Raw genomic sequence first — 19077 nt, 5'->3', positions numbered from 1 at the left:
TCAAGAACATGGTTTAATTCTAACCTTTGTTTCTCCATCAGAGGCAGGCCAAGTCTAAATGTGTTCAGTATGGATGCAAGCATCTTTTTAAAGGCATTTTCTTAAACGGGATCTAGTCATATGACTATGAGTGGGTTTATATAAAACATATGTACACATATCATACTTGTATACACAATATACATACATGTACATGTATTACGCATACATACCCAACACATCGCATTAATTGTGACTATGCATTGTGAAAACCAGGCTCTTGGGTTATGATATCCACCTACCTTCATGTGCCATAGAGAAAGGAGGAAGCTCCTAGGCTCAGAAGGTGGAACTGGGAGAGAAGGCCAGTGCATGGAAGCCAGAGAAAGGAAGCCAGCAATGAACTGTCACTGCTTTAAGAAAACATACACACACACATGCAGAAGGTTTGGAGAGTGTCTAAGAAAAAAATATGTAGGTAGAAATTTAAATCCAGTGCATACTATAAGCTCAGCTTCTATGACAACCAAGAACCTTATGTTGTTAGAAACGTGGGTGAAGTATCCAGTGTGGTAGGGCCTTGTAATTTCATTAACATCCCACATTAAACCATAACCAAGCATTTTAAAACAAATTGTAGAGAACAGGTGTGTAAGATCCTGCCTCCCTTTCTCCATGTCACCCAGTAGCTCATGGCACTGAACCCAATTTTTCAGCAAGCTTTTCTTTCACATTGTCTGATCCCGGCAACTTAGAGACCTATGTCGGCTAACAGCAGCTTCAAACCCTGTCAGAAGTCATGAGCAGGGAATCTACTGGAATGTTCATTCCCCTAACTTCACACAGCACAGCCCATGGTTACGTATCACCTGAGTTAAAGTCTTAAGTGTTCCAGAAAGGCCTACCTATTAATTTTAAAACTACTATTTTTTTTCTTGTTTATTATCTCTATCTCTTTGTCTCTCTTTCTCTCTCTCTCTCTCTCTCTCTATCTCTCTATCTCTCTCTCTATCTCTCACACACACACACACACACACACACAGCTATAGAAGGTACCCTAAACATACCAGACAGAAATAAGATTTAAAGCATTTTTATAATATGATTTGTTTACTAGTCAACAATTAGCGAAGCTAAAATGACTGAGGAGGTTTTTGCTGTTTTCTTGTTTTTCTTCATTACAGAGGAAGAAAAAACAGCAGAGGAAGAACGAACATGAAGGGGCAGCCTAGCACAGGAAAAGCCAGAGACTGTGGAAGGGGGAAAGAAACTGAGGGTCAGCAATTCATTTCATGACTTAAGTTTATCACGTGGAGGAAAATGTTTTAAAGCCAATACATAAAGCTGTCACCAGCTGGCCTCGTGAAATAGCCCTGTTCTTTTGCCTAAATGCTCAAACCCTTGGTTTATTTGGGATTAAAAGAAAAGGGCTGGGGGGGGCCAAGGGAGTCTACCTGAGCTGTACCCAACATACAAAGTGGATTCCAGAATCTTGAAGATTCTGAAAGTCTCTGAAAAATCACCGTCACCACCATAATCCCCTCATTAGAGCGAACGAAGTGCTGGGATAGCATGTAAAAGAACACACAACATTCACAGCCGTCTCCCGCTCACACCGCCTCCAAATGAAGGCAGGCACATTGCGTAATCCAGACAGCAAGAGCTCCTGACAGGTGGATGATTTATGCTCGTAGTCAGAAGAATCGGAGGGCCTGCAGAGGAGGCAGCATGAGCAAGGCGGTGGCGAGACAGATGCTCTCAGTGGGCTTGCAGGGGCTGGCAGGCTCCAGCCAGCTCAGGTGCAACCTGGACACTTTAAGTGCTGAACTCCTATTGCCCAGACTCCCGACACTTGGATGTGCCACTTGTGATATTATATGCAATGTACACAATGAATAAACTGTCAAATGTAGGCCAGCACCATGTGCATGCTACATACGATCCCTGCACATAGGCTCTGGTGTGTGTGTGTGTGTGTGTGTGTGTGTGTGTGTGTGTGTGTGCTCATTGATTTGTGAAATTATTACAGTGCGTGTGGAAACATTCTATAGCTTAAAGATGCACAGTCCTGGAAATATTTAGCCCAGGTGTGGCTAGTGACGGGTGACAGGACTCCCTAACAATTGGATCGATATTAAAGATTGCACGGTGGGATTAGGAGAAACACACCTCAGCAGAAAACTGACATCACTGTCAATTATATTAATTATTCTTCAGATACACGGCACGCTCTCCCGGCATTTCATACTGAGGAAGCTTTTGAATATTTGAGAGGAAAATGAACCGGGGGGGGGGGGACAGATAAGAAAAAGAATTCCCAAAGAACAGCAGCTGCTTCAGAATCAATCCCTAAAATACTTTTCCAGAATTCCTCTCCGTGGCACCAACAATAACAACCTGGTAAAGATTATGGTATTGGTTGAAAGGGTAGATAAACCTAATTACAGCTATTGATGACAAATTACTGCTTCTCTGATCTCTAACAGAAGGCATTAGCCAGCATTTGCATGGTCAGCACCAGGCTGCCGATGGACAAGAAATTCGTTTCACGGTTCCACGTAGAACTCTGATTCTATGTGTCCTGTTCAGCCTGGTCTGAGGAAGACACAGACTTCAGATGCCTGTAAAAGGGACAGGCATCCAAATGCAAAAGGTTCAAGCTCTCTGGGATGAGTGACTTTACTTTCAACTCCCAGACATGGGAAGGTCAAAGGTAGACCTACCTGTGGGAATTAAAGACCCAGGCATCCCTTTAATTAGATGAGAGCATTCAAAGACTTGCAAATTCCCAAGAAGCCACTTTGCAGAGGAGAGTAACTGTGTTCTGTGGGGAAGGCGGCCAGTGGGCTTCTCTTTCAGCTACCCTCCACTAAAAGAGCAGTTTTGAAAAGAACAAAATGGAATATATCCCAAGTCATTCAGAATGCCTCTGGACTTGACAGTTCTCCCGAGAGAGGAAAAAAATCAGATAATCTGAAGACTTCACAACGGCATCCGAATCCTTTTTCTAACTTCATTAAGCTCCAGCACTTAAAAATCATCTGAACCAAGTACGTTAATTAGAGACAAGGCAGCGTAGGAAGCGCTCAGAAGTACATCCACCTAGGAGTCAGAGCCATGGAGGGGGACTTTGGGGGTGGGGGTTGTCTGTAACCCAGCAAAGTGATCAAGTAACTGGTCCAGGCACAAACAGCAAGGCTGCCGCATCCTTCCTCAGCCCTCAAAATTAATGGGATTGTGTCCCAGGGCAATAGAGAGAAACACTGAAACATCGGGTCTGACCTCATCAGTACCCTGGGATTTTAAGGTTTTCTGTACAGAAGGGTGTGGAAGAAATGAAGTTGGAAGCGAGGCTGAGACCCTGGCCATTTGTACTGGGCACATCTATTTTTCCCTTTTCTTTCTTTTCCTTTCTCTTTCATCTTCTTTTTTTCCTCCCAGCCTCCCACCACTCCCTCGGTGTTTCCACAGGACATTGCTGCCATGTGAAACTTCCCTATACAGCTGGCATGAAGTGGCCTAGGCGCCACACAGAACTGAGGTGACACGGATTCCATACTCTACAGTCTGCTCCAAGGTTGAGGAAAGGAGATAGGCTAGAGAGAGAAGAAAGGATGAAAAAAGGGTCCTTCTTCTCTTCCATGTACACAATAAACATACTTTATTTCCCCCAAGTAGAGGAATGGCTTTGAGTATTAACTTAAGGGGTCCAGAAAAGCACTGACAGCCCCGCAGCGATACACATCTTTAAGCCTGTGTTTTACAGAAGCTTAAAACACCCATAAATTTTTCGGGAGAAAGTAAAGTGAAACCTGCTAGAATGGAATGAACGTGTTAGCATGTGCAACACCGACTATAGTCGTCTCATCAGTGACTCTTGGGGAAAGGGAGCATCATCCCGATGAAAAGCAGTCCCATGAACCAAAGGTTATGTGGTCCCTGACAGACTCTCTTACTGTCCTCTCACAATTCACAGAGGGGTCTCTGTGAATCTGGCAGGTTATGCTGACCTTGCCCGTCACCCTCGGATCTCCAGGGCACACAAATGGCTCAGGCTGGAGTCACACAGAGCATTATTGGGGACCTCTGACCCTCACGAGTCATGGAGAGAAAGCAATGTGAAGAAAACCCCAAGCCTGCTGTGAACACTGCCCTCATTCACTTGAGAGAGCAAAGCAAAGGGAAACAAAACACAAACCAGAACTATGACACTTAAGACGAAGCATAGCCAACTGGTGTGTAATGGAGCCAGTAGGGACTAAACACTGGGTAACAATGAAATTGCCCCAGTCAGAAGAGCAGCCGATACCTACCAAAGCCTGATATATGTCAGAGACCCAGCTGGACATTTAAAACATGAAGGAACTTGTAAGATCTGTGCAGAGGAATGGTAACAGCAGCTGCAGGCCCGAGTGAAGAGAAGGTGCCGGGGCAATGGTGATTACATTACTTCACATACATGCATGAAAACTTCACATACTCATTATATATAATAAATACATGCTGATAGAACATTTTTAAAGGAGACATTTACAAGTAATTGGCAGCCCAACAACTTGAGAATATTCTGTACTGAATGATACATGAGAGGATACATTTCCAAGTGTGTCACCAATGGGGTTTGTATTAGAGCCTTGATATTTGCAAAGTATTTCACTACTACTAGAAATTTGCAATGTGAAGAAGAATGGTTGCTTTCATTTCCCCTTCCTTGACTTTCTCTAGAATGAATCAGCCTTGGATACAGCTCAGTGGGTAGAGTGTCCACTTATCACAAATGAGGCTCTGGGTTGGATCTTTGGAGCCACATTAGCAAAGTAACACATCTGTACTTCCAGTACTTGGGAGACGGAGATGGGGGATCAGCTTTCTTGTCAGCCTGAGGCCAACCTGAGCTACCTGAGTCTTTATCAGAAACAAAAGGCTCTTTAAAATTACTTTTAAGAGATAGAAACGAAATGAAATACAGTGTGTTGTGTCTGCTTATGTTTTTTTTTTTTTTTTTTTTTTTTTAAATCAGGACATACTCCAGCTGTGAGAGAAAGAAGGCAGAAGGGACAGGCCTACCTAAGCCCTAATTCCCTGCCCATTAGCTGTTTTCCGATGTGCAAATGACTCTTGTCTCCCAGGACTGCTTAAGAGTCCAGCTGACTCCAGCCCTGTGTCCTTCTGGGCTTCAGGTTAAAATCAATATCTTAACTGAGGCTGCTAGTTTAAACTCGGTAACTGCGGGTTAGTGAGCGTGTCAAGGGAGGGGAAGATTCTGAGCTCCATAATCTTAGGAACATTCAAAAAAAGGCCAGTTTCTGAGTGGCATTAAAGTAGCAATAGAATTCTTTACTTAAGATAAATTTTCAGGGCTGATGCAAAAACCAAAGTCAAAGATACGTTTGTGAGATAACAGGTGATCCTCCAACGTTTCTTTAGACGCATAACACTGGAACACATTTACTCTGTCACCGCTAATGAAGTTTAGGTTATAACTTTTCCCCCTGTGGTATCTCCTCTAGTTACTACCTCATGACTGTGCACAGTTCCACACAAAGCTCAGGATCATAGGGAAATACATATTTCATAAAGCACAAACCTAGACGTGCTAGTGTGGACGACTGAAGGCTACGAATGGGAGAAGGGACAGTCAGGGGACACCCAGATCTTCCTCAGGTCAGGTGCTGGCCACTGCCACTGTCTCTACTACAACTTCACATTTTCCAGAACAGAATGCATGTGAATTTAAAGAACAAATCATACAGAACAGGCTAGAGTTGATGGTGAAAGCTTAGAAAGGCCATGTACCGAGAGGACAGAGCCATCTAACAAAATCCCCCTTCTCTTCATGTATGTGTTCCTTTCTCTCTCCATTTGACAGCTTTCTTGTGGTAGAGGCTCAGTATGTTACCAAGGCTGGCTTCAGACTGCTGGGCTCAAGTCACCTTCAGCCTCAGTTTCCCATGAATCTGCTAACAGAAGAATACCGCCATTCCCGAGTGTGTCATGTGCACTTTTCATACCAACCTAATGCTCCATGAACTGAATGGCATGGAGCTACCAGAAAGGATGAATGAGTCAATAAAAGCCATGCTGACTAAAAGTCATGACATGGACCTGAACAGTACGTCACTTTGTGTTGACAGCTATAAAGGAGTTCTTGGGAGGAAGAAACTTCAGCCTGCTTCTAGGTACGATCAAGAGTGGGGTGCATTTGGGAGGGAAGCAGAAACAAACATTTAAACGGGCCAAAGAATCAGTCAACAATCCAGTTTCCTTCCAAATACTTCCAAATTAGACATAAACTGATAATAACTCAATACTGAGATCAGGGTAACTGTCATTCACCTGGCTTGAAAAACATGGATGAAATTAGAACCAAATCCTGATTAAGAATAGAAGCCATACATGAAGGCAGTCCAGGCACATCAAAGAATCTAGTGTTTATATATGCTCTACCCTTTAGGTCACACCTTCAGTCTGGGTATGCAAAGATGATGATAAATAGTTCCTGAAGTAAATCGGGAAGGAAGAGCAAGCCGAAAGCAATGACGAAGGTCCCAGGGAAGAGGCTGTGATTTTGCGGTCCCTGGAGAAGCAAGTGAACCTTGAGATTCTGCCCAGGAAGATCTCAGTGTTTCGTTTTGCCTTCCATCCCATTTCATCTCACCTACAAAGGATGGTGCCTTTAGACTAGTGAGAGTCCGGCCAAACCTGTCAAAGGTCTCTATGATGCTTCCTGATTCCCAAACCATGTCTGAATACTTCTCCCTTAAAAACATGATTCAGGTTCATATCAGGCAGCCAAGTAAGGAAACAGTGAGTCTGAGAATCAGCCCCACACCCGAGGCCCCTCCCACCTGAGGGACAGCACTCACTGTGCCCCGGTGTGCAGTCTACTTGGATAACATTGAATGGCAGTGGCAGGCCTTCAGCCGCTGTTCTGGTAGCCACAAAGCCACCCTTGGCTCTCAGAAGGCACAATCTGCTGCTGCCGTTGGTCTGGTTTGCCAGGAAGCCCAGGATGGACTCCCCACCAGCACCATCAGGCTCAGGGAATTTGGCTAGCACCAGGCACCTAGACTTCTGCCAGGTAATTGGCTTTGGGGAAGCCGCTGACCTACTCTCCACTGAGTGGCTGTTGTGGACCTGGAACCCAGCCTGCCTCTCATCATTGATCAACCTTGGCCAAGCCAGCTGGCTTGCTCCTTTGCAGACAGCTTGCCTTAGGGAAGCTGGTTGGTGGCTTCTCAACCTACTAAGCAAGAGAGAGAGAGAGAGAGGGAAAGAGAGAGAGAGAGAGAGAGAGAGAGAGAGAGAGAGAGAGAGAGAGAGGAGGGGAGGGATACAGAGAGGCAGAGTCATGGAAATGCACAGAGAGGCAGACAGAGAGACAGAGAGACAGAGACAGAGGAAGAGACAGAGACACAGAGAAAAATTGAGATTTCATTTTGGCTGTGACAGCAGAAGAGAATCATAATACATAGTGTAAGGGCTGGAGCTTGACACAGTTTCAACAAGGATACATTAGCTGTGGACCACATGGAAATAAAAGTACAAAGGAAGTACTTCACTAAATGGGCCTTACGAAATACAACCAGATCTTCTCACAGTAAATTGCAACAAACTCATCCATCCATCCATCCATCCATCCATCCATCTATCTATCCATCCATCCATCCACTCACCCATACACACACACACACACACACACACACGTACACGCACACGCACACACACACACACACACACACACACACACACCCTGAAAGAGAAAGCCTCGTACGATCTTTCCTTCCCCATCCCTTACTCACTGGCTTTTCTCTTTCTCTGGCCAAATGGTCAAGCAGGTCCCCCTGCTCCCTTGGGGCAAAGCCCATTGGAGATATTTTATAATTCAAGAGGAATAACACTGTAACCTATTAGAGTCACGGTGGCATCTTGCTTCATGCTCACAGTGTAAATAGCAGGGTGTAAGGGGCGGGGGAACAAGCCAGCAAAGAATTGGTTTTAACAGCACTGTGATTAATAGAAAGGGACAGGGGTGAGGAGGCCTGGGATTCCATCTTGTTTGGCTTCCTGTGACACAGGAAGTGTTCTCAGAAGCAGTCTTAGTCTTGCATGCATGCCACCCCACTTCAAGTTAATTGATTTTTAAAAAAGAAGTTTATCTAAATATATAATTGCCTCTGCGGCCTACAGGTACACAGACTACATTTTCTCATGTAAAATGTTATATATAGTCACAGACAAATTTCTAAAATACAAGTATTTAAATATTTCTCCTTTATGAAATAGGTAAGATTTAAATATCCAAGCTGCATATCATGGCCAGATCTTTAAACTGCCAAGGGAGAGGGCACACACACATATTCTTCTCTACAAAGATTCATTTGGATCGAATACGTCTCTCAAGTTCAAGTTCTAGAAACTGTTCCCCAAAAATGAGACTTTGCTACAAGGTAAAAATTTCCTCTCTGCTCAAATTTGTAATGAGACAAAATGTCACAGACTGACTGACTCAGACATGGACTAGGGAAAAGAGATTTGTGGAAAAGCAACTTGAAGATCCCTGGCTTGCTTCATATGCCTTAGAGCTATTCTGTTATTCCTACACTGACCAGGATACAGACCTATAGCCAAGTTCTTCTGAGTGTGAGAGGCCGTGGGTGCGTTTCATTTCCAGAGCAGAAAAAAATGAATAAATACAACAAAATATTATTCTAAAATTTATGTGGAAATCTCAAAAACTCCAGAATGGGAAGTCTACCTAAAAAATATTCATGTCTAATTCTCACATAACTTTGGGACTCTTTCGGTTAAAATATCTCTCCTAATTCAAGTACACTGACTGCCTTCCAGGAGAATTCACCCATTTCTGGACATTAAGAAGACAAAGTAGCTGGACGTGATGGTACATGCTCTTAATCCCAGCATTCAGGAGGCTGGGGCAGGGCAGATCTCTTTGAGTTCGAGGCTAGCCTGGTCTATATAGAGAGTTCCAGGCCAGCCAGGGCGACATAGTGAGACCCTGTCTCAAACAAGCAAGAAAGCAAGCAAACAACAGAAACCACAGGAACAAAACCAACAGAACCCAAAGTCCCCAAGTTAGTTCAAATTCAACAATAACACCAAAAAGTGAATATTTAAATGTTTTAAGAAACGAACTTCTCACAACCAACAGCCTCTGTAGGGTTATAAGTAGAGAGGCCGGAAGCTCATGCCTCACATGCACACGTTTGGGGGTATATTCAGAAAGATTCCCTGAGCTAAAGAGTAAATTCAAGTCTAGCCTGGACTAGCCAGTGAGTTCCACACTGGCTTGGGATACCATCTAAGATCCCCCTCCCTAAGACAAGAATAATGACAACAAAAAAAATGTATTGTGAGCCAAATTTACACCTAATATCTCCACAGTTCATAACGGAAAACCTATAGTAGCTAACATAGTGGGAGATGGGGCCAGCATACCTTCTGTAGACTCAAGCACCCTGGACAGAGGAAGAAATTTGGCAAGATTCATGATTTCTCTAAGCTTCACTTCCACTGAACAAGGGGAAGCACCGACCACAGGAGTGGAGGTGGCCACTGTAGGGATCAGCCAAAAATAAGAATCCAGCACATAGTCTAAGACATTAAATACTCACGACCAGGCTTCTCGTCTTGCCTTCAACATCTTGGCTATGTATTCTAAGAGAGATTATTACAGTCACAAAGCAGCAACAACAATGACAAATAAATAAAGAAAATAGAAAAAAAAAAGAAAAGAAAAAGGGAAAGAAAAGAGGGCATGATTTAGTAACACAAAGTCTGTACATGGGATAAGTTTGTGTGGCACCTTCGCTACCTCCCCGAACGGCTGGAGTGTCAAGACAAAGCTCACAGACAAGGTGCTCTTCGCCACTGCCTGTATTATAACTTGGGAGTTGTGTCTAATGTTCTGCGTTAATGAGGGGACTGCTTGGGACGGGATTACAACTGTGACTGTAAGAAACACCAGGGAGGTCAATGCAGTTCTATTAACTGTCACCCAGCACAGAAATATTTCCTGTGAATACCATTAAAGCCTTCTCCTCTCCTTTGTTCTGCTTTTTGAAGGCAGTAGGAACCCAAACTTCCCTAGCAATAATTTCTGTTTTAGATTTGGCAGCATAATGATATTAGACTTAAGGGGGGTGGGGGGGGAAGAATCACCTTGGCAATGTCTTCTTGGGAGATTTTATTTATTTATTTATTTAATGAGCGATTTTGTTAGGATAAATTACTAAGCAGACTCATTCAGGAGGTAAAAACAAACCCACTTGTTACCAAACGACCCGGTTAGCTTTATATTTTCTAAGAAGGGAACCCACCTGGAAGATGCTACACCCTCTAAATGGTCATTTTATTGCAATGGGAAATGTGGAAGTGAAGGCTAGTTAGAGAAATAGCTGCTCTGTGCCCCGCCCACTGATAAGGTAAACCTACCTGATGCCCCAGGCTCCCTGGCCACAAATGGATCAGGAGAGAGGTAGAGCTACTGCAGAAACTGTCCCAGGATGATTTTCCTTTATATCCCAGGGGTGCTGGGCAACTGAATAGAACAAGAGGATCACTGGCCGTGAATAAATCCCTAATCTGGGCTCTGTCCTGCATATCTGTGTAGATGCTGCTTTCTCCCAGAATTGAAACTAGGAGGCCACCCCATGAGATAATCCTAGGAGGCTGCACCCTGAGGTGGTTGGTGATCACTCAAGAGACCTCAACACCGCAACAGTGGTTCTCTCCTCCCTGGTGCTACAATCTCATCTGCTCAAAGATTTCCTGAATATTAACCTGCTCCTATAAATCCCTAAGTCCGGATAAAGGTTGAAGACTACTGCACATGGATCATGAACTCTGATGCATTTAAGATCCATCAGGCCACAGAGCTTAACCTGTATATAGAGGACACGGCCCCGTTAAGACATGGCATCCTCAAACTTGCCATTGTGATCCAAAGTCCCTCCATTTCAAACTCAGCATCCAGACATCATGCTCCCGGTCTGGGGACAGAGCTGAGTGATTGTGTTCTTGTTTAAAGTGAACGTGGTACTAGGTTTCAACTCCCATTATGTGTCAAATAAAGACAGTTAAAAGAGGTGGGGAACAAGAAGGAGGAAGAGGAATTAGGGAGAAGATGGAGAGGGAAAAGGAAGAACAGAAGAGGAAGGGCAAATGGGAAAGAGGAAGAGGAGGATCGGAGAAGGGATAGAGGAGAAAAAAGGAAGAAGAGGAGGAAATGAAGAAGAGGAACAGGAGGAGAGGCAGAAGGCAGGTCGTTAAGGCCCTTCCTGGATTAGTCTCCATAATTATCTATCTCTTCAGCTGTCTTATTCACTTCCAAGTAGTGTTCACAGATTAGAACTGTAAATCAAAATTCCCTCCTAATGAATATCGCTTGTGTATATACTTGAGGCTCCAACTGCCTTCCTAGACCCATGTGATTGGTTTTTATGGGCTCTAGAACTCTTCCCCATAAGTGAAAATGTTTTTGGGCTACTGCTGACAGGATTTGGCCAACTGGCCTATGTGTGGAGCACAAAGAGGCCATGATCACTGTTGTAGAAAGTTTAATCCTGATATAAAGATGGGCCCGGGACATGCACACCTGACATGGTTCTGATTCCTCTTTACCTGAACTGAATTCACTGGAATTCTCTGAACCTTGATTTCCTTATCTACTTAATAAGAATCTGACATCTGGTGCCCTGTTACTCTCTACCAGTGGTTCTCAACATGTGGATTGTGACCCTTTTGGGGGGTCAAATGATTCTTCCACAGTGGTCACCTAGGACCATCAGAAAACACAGATATTTACAGTATGATTCACAACAGTAACGAAATTACTGTCATGAAGTAGCAACAAAACTAATTTTATACTTGGGGTTGCCACACCATGAGGAACTGTATCGAAGCATCACAGCATTAAGAGGCTGAGAACCACTGCTCCGTACTGAGTGGGATTCTCATGGGAAAAAAAAAAAAAAAAGAAAAAGAAAAAAGAAACATTGGCTGACACCCTGAGTCCTTTCTGTGTGGGACAGCTGCCTGTTTTCATTCTGTTGGGAACATGGAAATCCCTAAATCTATATCAGCAATATTGCCTACCAAAAATTTTTTGTATTCTTTCAGATTTGTAAAGGTAGATGAAATACACATGAATAACATTGATTACCGTCATAGTAGGAACAGATTACAGAGGTCAAGGTTAACTATTAACCTCTAACTGAAACACAAACAAGGTATGGAATATTTGTCCTGATCAATGACTTTCTCCAATCTCAGAGCTCAGCTCTCCTCCTGCCATTGTCAGGATTTTTATCTTAAAAGTAAAAACTTCAAATAATTTCTGACTGGCAACAAACACAGACCTGTGCTGAGATTTCAGATGCCTGTAGAAAGAAAGCCATACTGACTGCATGCTCCTCACTACACTAACAAGCCCTGGCTAGCACTGTGAGGAAATACCCAGCTAATGTACAGTCAGTGCTTCAGTCCTGAGTATTCAGAAACCTATGAACTGCCCCAATGTTCTCCAATTCTCAGTTCACTTAAACACAGTAAAAACAACATAGCCATTGCTCTATGTATGGGTGTGTGCCTGTGTGTGTGAGGGCATATGTGTATACATACACACGTGTGTGGAAATGCATGTACATATGTGTACAGGCATGTGGAGGCCAGAGGACAAGCTCAGTTTGCTGAGAATGCCATCCACCTTATCTTGAAACAGAATTCTCAGTGACCTACAGCTTACCAATAAGGCTGGACTAGGTAGATACCTAAATCCCAGAGATCTTCCTGTCTTTGGTTATTTTATGTGGGTGTTGGGGACTGAACTCAGGTCATCACACTTGCGAGGCAAACACCAAACTGAGACATCTCCCCAACCAAGAAGCTTCTATCTGCCCCTCCCCCAAGCGTTTAAAGATTTTTCAGATTTGGTGACATTAATGGACTAGTCATCATCTGTAGCTATTACACCATGGCCCTATTGCACTTCCAACCTCATCATCTTCATCATTGTCATCATCATCATCACCACCATCATCATCATTACCATCATCATTCTCTCTGCCCTTGTTAGCATGGTATCTGCATGCCATATGCTAGAATGATGCTTCTGCGGGCATAATGTCATTCTAAAACAAGACCTGCGTGATTCCAAAGGAGAAGGGGTGCAGCATGAAAGACCACCTGCTCCCAGGTACATGTGACTCTGCAGTCTCAGAAGCTCGTGGTCTTCCTCATCGCTGAGCAGGCAGTGGAAACATCAGAAGTAAAACTGAAAGCACAAGGTCTCATTGGGCATCAGGAAAAAGCTTGGCCATGTGTTGATATTTGTCAAAACTAGTTTCTATCCTGTGGCTTTCTCCCACTAAGCCACCTTTTCTCTCCTCCTTTCTCCATGCTAAAAGCTGAGCCCACTGTGAGAAGCACTATTCTTGTGTAATGTTGTTGAGAAAAGTATCTGGTTGAGTAGAAGTCTCTTGTCCTTTTGGGGGGGTGTGGGTCATGGGAGATGTTTTGATGCTTAAATCCTTGCCTTGCTTGAATGAGGACTAGATGTCAAATTCCCAGAAACTCACCCAAATGCTGTGGCCTAACTGTAATTCAGGGTTTAGGGGAGAGACCCTGGCTTCATGTAGATGACTCAGAAGAATAACTGAGGATGATTCCAGATGTCACCCGTGGGCCTCCATATGCGCCAGCAGCATGTGCACCCATGCACACCAACACAGGTAACAAACACATCCATACACCACACAGACAGAAGAAAAAAAATGGTAGGGATATAAAAAATATCGAAGTTTGGTTCCTCTGGGTCTGTAATGAGCACAAATAAAGACTAAGGTTGTCACGAAGGTTTGAACAACATTTCACTTAAAGATATTCATTTATGAAAATATCAGAAAAGCACTGTGAAAGCCATTGACACCATCAGATAGGACCCATTGTAGATGAAGCTAGATCTTGAAACAGGTCTTGATGGTTATATATACACACATACACATGCACATGCATACATACATATCCACACAGTGTCCAGATTCCAGTTCCTGTCATCTCTTGCTTATTATCACAGCCAGACTGTGTTCACTGTGCTCTGAAACTCTTGCTCATCATAAGAATCTTAACAGGCAAGATCAACAAGCCTTAGGAAAATTTTATAACTCAACTACATCCGGAAAACAAATCCACGAGTCTATTCTAACCCAAGGCCTTGAATTTAGGTCCCTCTGACCCCAACGTCTGAACTTTATGGTCTCTGGCAGCAGAAGATGACTGGGGGTCTGCTCTGCTCGTTACTCTGGGTCACATGGTGGGCAGGAAGTATCTGGTCCCTTCTTCACTGTGGTGCTAAGGATGGAGTCTAGGAAGCAGCAGGAGCTAAGCTGTACATAGAGATCCCTTAGTATCGTCTTTTGTGTCCACAACACACACAAAAGCAAACAAAAACCTCATGAGTTGTCAGTGTGAAGTACTTTATGGCAATAACAGCAAATCTCCCTTCCTGTCCAGTGGATTCTACACATTTTCACAATCAGTATGGCATGCTTGGAGTGGCTCTTTTTTGTGCTCAACAAAGAGAAACCGACTAAATGTGCCCTGAAATAGCATTTACGTGACCAAGGAGATGGCGCTAAATAAAAATACATCTCGACCAGATTCACAGGTCCACTTTGACTGGGTCTGGGGGTGAGGTTTGTTGTTGTTGTTGTTTTGCTTTGTTTTATTTTTGTTTTTCACAAATAAACTATTTCAAAGTGGGAGCTTGAGAAAGAGAAAAACAGAGGGGGGGAAGAGGAGAGGGGGTGCTCTGAAAAATGGTAACAGATATGTTCCTCTGACATTCAGTATGAGAGACTACTCTAAAAGGAATGCTGGTCCAACAGGATACTTACCAACAGGAGACCAACAAGAGACAGTGTCTTGTTAGTGTGCTGCATGGTGCACACAGTATCATTGCTCAACATCACATCTCTGAGTTGTGTTATTGTTTGATGTTTTTCCTTTCCAGCACACAAGTGTTGAATAGAACCCTTTGTTTTTTGTTTTTTTCAGCTGATAACTATTTATGGTGTGAATGAGCATAGTCCTGTTCATGTGTACATGCTCCCGTGTGAGGGTGTGCACATATTCCTATATATGTGCACATATTTATAAGTATGTGTGTTTACATGTGTGTATGTGTGTCAATCCATGTATATATGCACATGCAACTGAGAGAACACAAACACTGGATGCTCACATGTGTAGATGCTAAAGGTCAATGAATGGCAAATGTCTTACTGAATTATATAGACATATGTGAAAAATATGTATGTATATGTGTATATATGCATATATACATATATATACACATGTATACACACTCATATACATATATATGGCAGGGTCTCTCATTCAATCTGGAAAATTAAACTACTGACAAGTCTGGATAGCCAGCAAGTCCTAACAATCTTCTTGTCACAGTAGAGATTAGAGCCCTCTACTGCTTCTGGTTATTTTGTGGGTACTGAGGAAACAAACTCCAGTCCCCATTCTTCCATGGTAAGCATCTAACTGACTGACTCAGTCGTCAGCCCAGATTTCTCAGCTGGGAACAATTATTTGACACAAGAGCTCTAATTTGGGTGCTGGAGAGACAGATCAGCTGTTAAGAGGCCTGGCCATTCTTCTGAACCACCTTCATTCAGGTAACCAACACCCATATTGGACAACTAGTGACCACCTAAAACCTCGGCTCCAGGGCACCTTATGCCCTCCTCTGTTCTTTCAGGGCATTTGTCCTCAAGTGCAGATGCTGCACCAAGACATGTGATGACAAACAGAAAGAAATCTTTTTTTAAAACTCTAATCTCAAGCATCCAGCTAGTTCACTGAGATGTGTTTCTGGTGCTGGCTTATGGGGAGAGAGAAGGTCCAGGCACTTTACTCCTGTGAGTTAGTTTACCCACAAAGCCTTCTGTTCCTTTTCACCTACACTCAGCTATCTTCTTGCAGAGATACCCCTCAATTAATAGAAATGCCAAACAGTATGACTAATAATTATCATTTTTTAAAACAGTCAAGCCCTCATTTATCTTTCTATAAGCATCTTTTTTTTTTTTTTTTTTTTTTTTTTTTTTTTTTTAAATGGAAAGCTCCTTCATTCCCCTCAGGCTGTGCTTTATAGTGTATTTGGCGAACTGAATAAAAGATACCTGTTAAGGAAGGAAGGTTTTCATCGAGGCTGTTGAAATCTGATTTCATCTCAGATTCGAGAACTAATGTTGTTTTTTGTTTAACTAGATTTCGCCTGTCAATTTCCAGACCTGCTGTGCCGTCCGCCTGTATGGACTGCTGCGGTCAACACGGGGGTTGTAGTAGCAAATTTTATTACGGATTGGTAATTGAATTGAACAGGTTTACATTTGAATAGATTTACTACACCCTGATCTCTGACATACTGCACGGAACTCAAATCCCTGCACATCCATAAAGATACGTTTAAGACAGTATCACCCTCTCCAGGCTTAAGGGAGCGAGCCTTGAGCCATGGAGATGCCCAAGTATAATTGTACATTTATATGCAGGTTGCAATGCAATATTTCACTGTATTCTTTAAGCATAAAAGAAAAGAAAACAATATTCCATATTGCCTCACGCCCATCCCATCTCCCATCCCTGCTTTCAGAGAGGAGGAAAGCGGGCACAGAGGAATGATATTTTGCCAACCAAGTGTTCGTAAGGAAGTAAAGGGGAAATAAATTATTATCTGAGCATGGCGGTAACAGCAGCTCTTCCCTTGAAAACACATGCTCTAAAGGCTTGATAACAAGTGCCGAGAGGTGCGAACCACAGATAAGCTTGGCCCGGTTTACCACTCGCAATGATGTTTAATTAAATGAAGTTCACACATCTGTCTTCCGCTCGCCTCTCCTCAGATCCTCTCCTAGAAACTATGAGAGACACGATCTAAGAAAAAAGAGGGGTCCCTGTTCATCTTTAAAGTTGAAATGGCAATCAGATGGGTAAATTACAGTATTGAAATCAAACTAATCAAAAACTCGCATCTCCCAAGAAATGGAGGCGTGTCTCTGTGCACTGCACTGTTTGAAAACAAAACTGAATCTGAGGTATACGTGCCTGAGCGAGGCTCCCGCTGATACCAGACTTTTCATTATATTTAAGCAAATGGATTGCTTTTAAAATGTGTTGATTCTTCCATTTTCAGGGGCTTGCAACCTTTTGCTACTCTTTCTGTTTTGAGCACAAGTTTAGTTTAACTCTCCGCAATCAGAGTAAGTGGGAATATGAAGATAATATAAAGGCCCAAACCTAACTGTCTGTCACTTACAACATACTCAATTACATTTTTATGAGATTTTTCTGCAGCATGGGGAGGGGAGTTGTTCTACACTGTGAATTAATTTCTGTATGCTACTCCGCCAGAGAGCTTAAAGCATTGGCTAAGCAAAGCCAATAACCTTAATATAGTATATCATCATCATCATCATCATCATCATCATCATCGTCATCATCAGGTAAAGCAGTGGTTCTCACCCTTCGGGATGTGACTCTCCTGGGTGGGACCAGTGACCCTTTCACAGGGGTCATCTGAGACCATCAAAAAACACAAATATTTACATTATGATTCACAACAGTAGTAAAATTACAGTTATGAAGTAGCAACGGAAATAATTTTATGCTTGAGGTCACCACACCATGAGGAATTGTAACGAAGGATCACAGCACTGGAGCACTGGAGCAGAACCACTGCTCCGTACTGAGTGGGATTATCATGGAAAAACGAAACACTGGCACCCCGAGTCCTTTCCATGTGGGACAGTGGCAACGCTCTAAAGGAAACCGGCCTGTACTTCAGTTAAGTGGGTTTGCTTTTTAGCCATGTGTTCAGCTTTGTCAAAAATTATCCTTTGCTCGATTTTATATACATGTTTACCAGCAACCAAGAAACTTGTGTGGCACAGGAGCCTGGAACAGTGCCTGGTGTGTGGGAGGAGCTACATGTCAATTTAGAAGATGGATTGGAAACCAAATAATGGTTACCTATGAATCTCCTAATGGGACCAAAGGCCCTAAAATAAAAAGCCTGCTTGTCACTTTCATTCCCAGTATCAGTCTGACTTCAGTCTCCATGACCCCTTCCTTGTCTCTCTGCATATAACTCACCTTTACAGGACTGCCTATGGCAGTCCTCCTCCTCATGGGGTCTCTCTCCATCCCCCCTTCATATTCATATATCATAGATGATATATATAATCATATTACTACACATCTCTTTTCTTTATTTTTCTGCTGGACATCCTATATTAGCTACCTTCCTGCAACACTTTAAAGTTGCAAGTTTGCTTGTTGACATCTGGTTTCCATGGGAAGTGCCAAGCTGAAGATCAGATGGAGGACCTGAGCAGGCTTTAGCTTTTCAGGAGACACATAAAGGCCAGAGGAATAGGGCAGAAATTCCATGTCCCTGTATTCAATCTGCCCACTTATTCTCCTGTGATAGCAGCCACAGAGAAGGTTCTGTGACAGGTACCGAGCAGGCAGAATTATACAAATCCAGTAACGATGCAGTTAGTGAGGCTCGTCATAACGTATCCTTTGCGTATATGTGAATTTAAAATGTGAAACAAAAGGATAACGGAATGGAAATCTGTAGTGACAATAGATAGCGCTGATGTAGCCGCATCTATGTATTTCTATAAATAATTCACCTACATTTGGTTTCAAACTTCTCTCCGCAACCACACATTCCTCTTGGTGTTTTATGGAACATCAGATTTGCTTTAAACTCTGATGAGCTTTCTAGATACAAATAGATAAGTCCATGTTTACCTGCAAAATATGCTTGTACAGAGATTTAACAAGAACCCTCTATAAAGGTGGGTTTCTCAAAAGAAAAGGAAGAATTTTACTGTCTCACAACTCAATTATGACTTTGTCTAAGTAAGCTGAAGCATACTAGGCCAGGAGCTCCGACACGGGTGGGACAGAATGTCCTCTGCAGCCAACGGGTTTACCTCTCCCGGAGGGAATCATCAAGTGTGGAAGCAGAACCAGCGTGCTTGACACAGAACG

At 43.1% G+C, this 19077-nt stretch overlaps 1 protein-coding gene across 7 annotated transcripts in view; it reads right to left on the bottom strand.

Annotated features, from left to right (window-relative positions):
• Positions 1-19077, bottom strand: part of Esrrg (estrogen related receptor gamma) — a 613235-nt gene that overhangs the window by 132499 nt on the left and 461659 nt on the right. The window lies entirely within an intron of this gene.

This window comes from Arvicanthis niloticus, chromosome 10 (genome assembly GCF_011762505.2).
Source record: "Arvicanthis niloticus isolate mArvNil1 chromosome 10, mArvNil1.pat.X, whole genome shotgun sequence".
Lineage (NCBI taxonomy): Eukaryota > Metazoa > Chordata > Mammalia > Rodentia > Muridae > Arvicanthis > Arvicanthis niloticus.
This window is presented reverse-complemented; position numbering and strand designations above follow the sequence as displayed.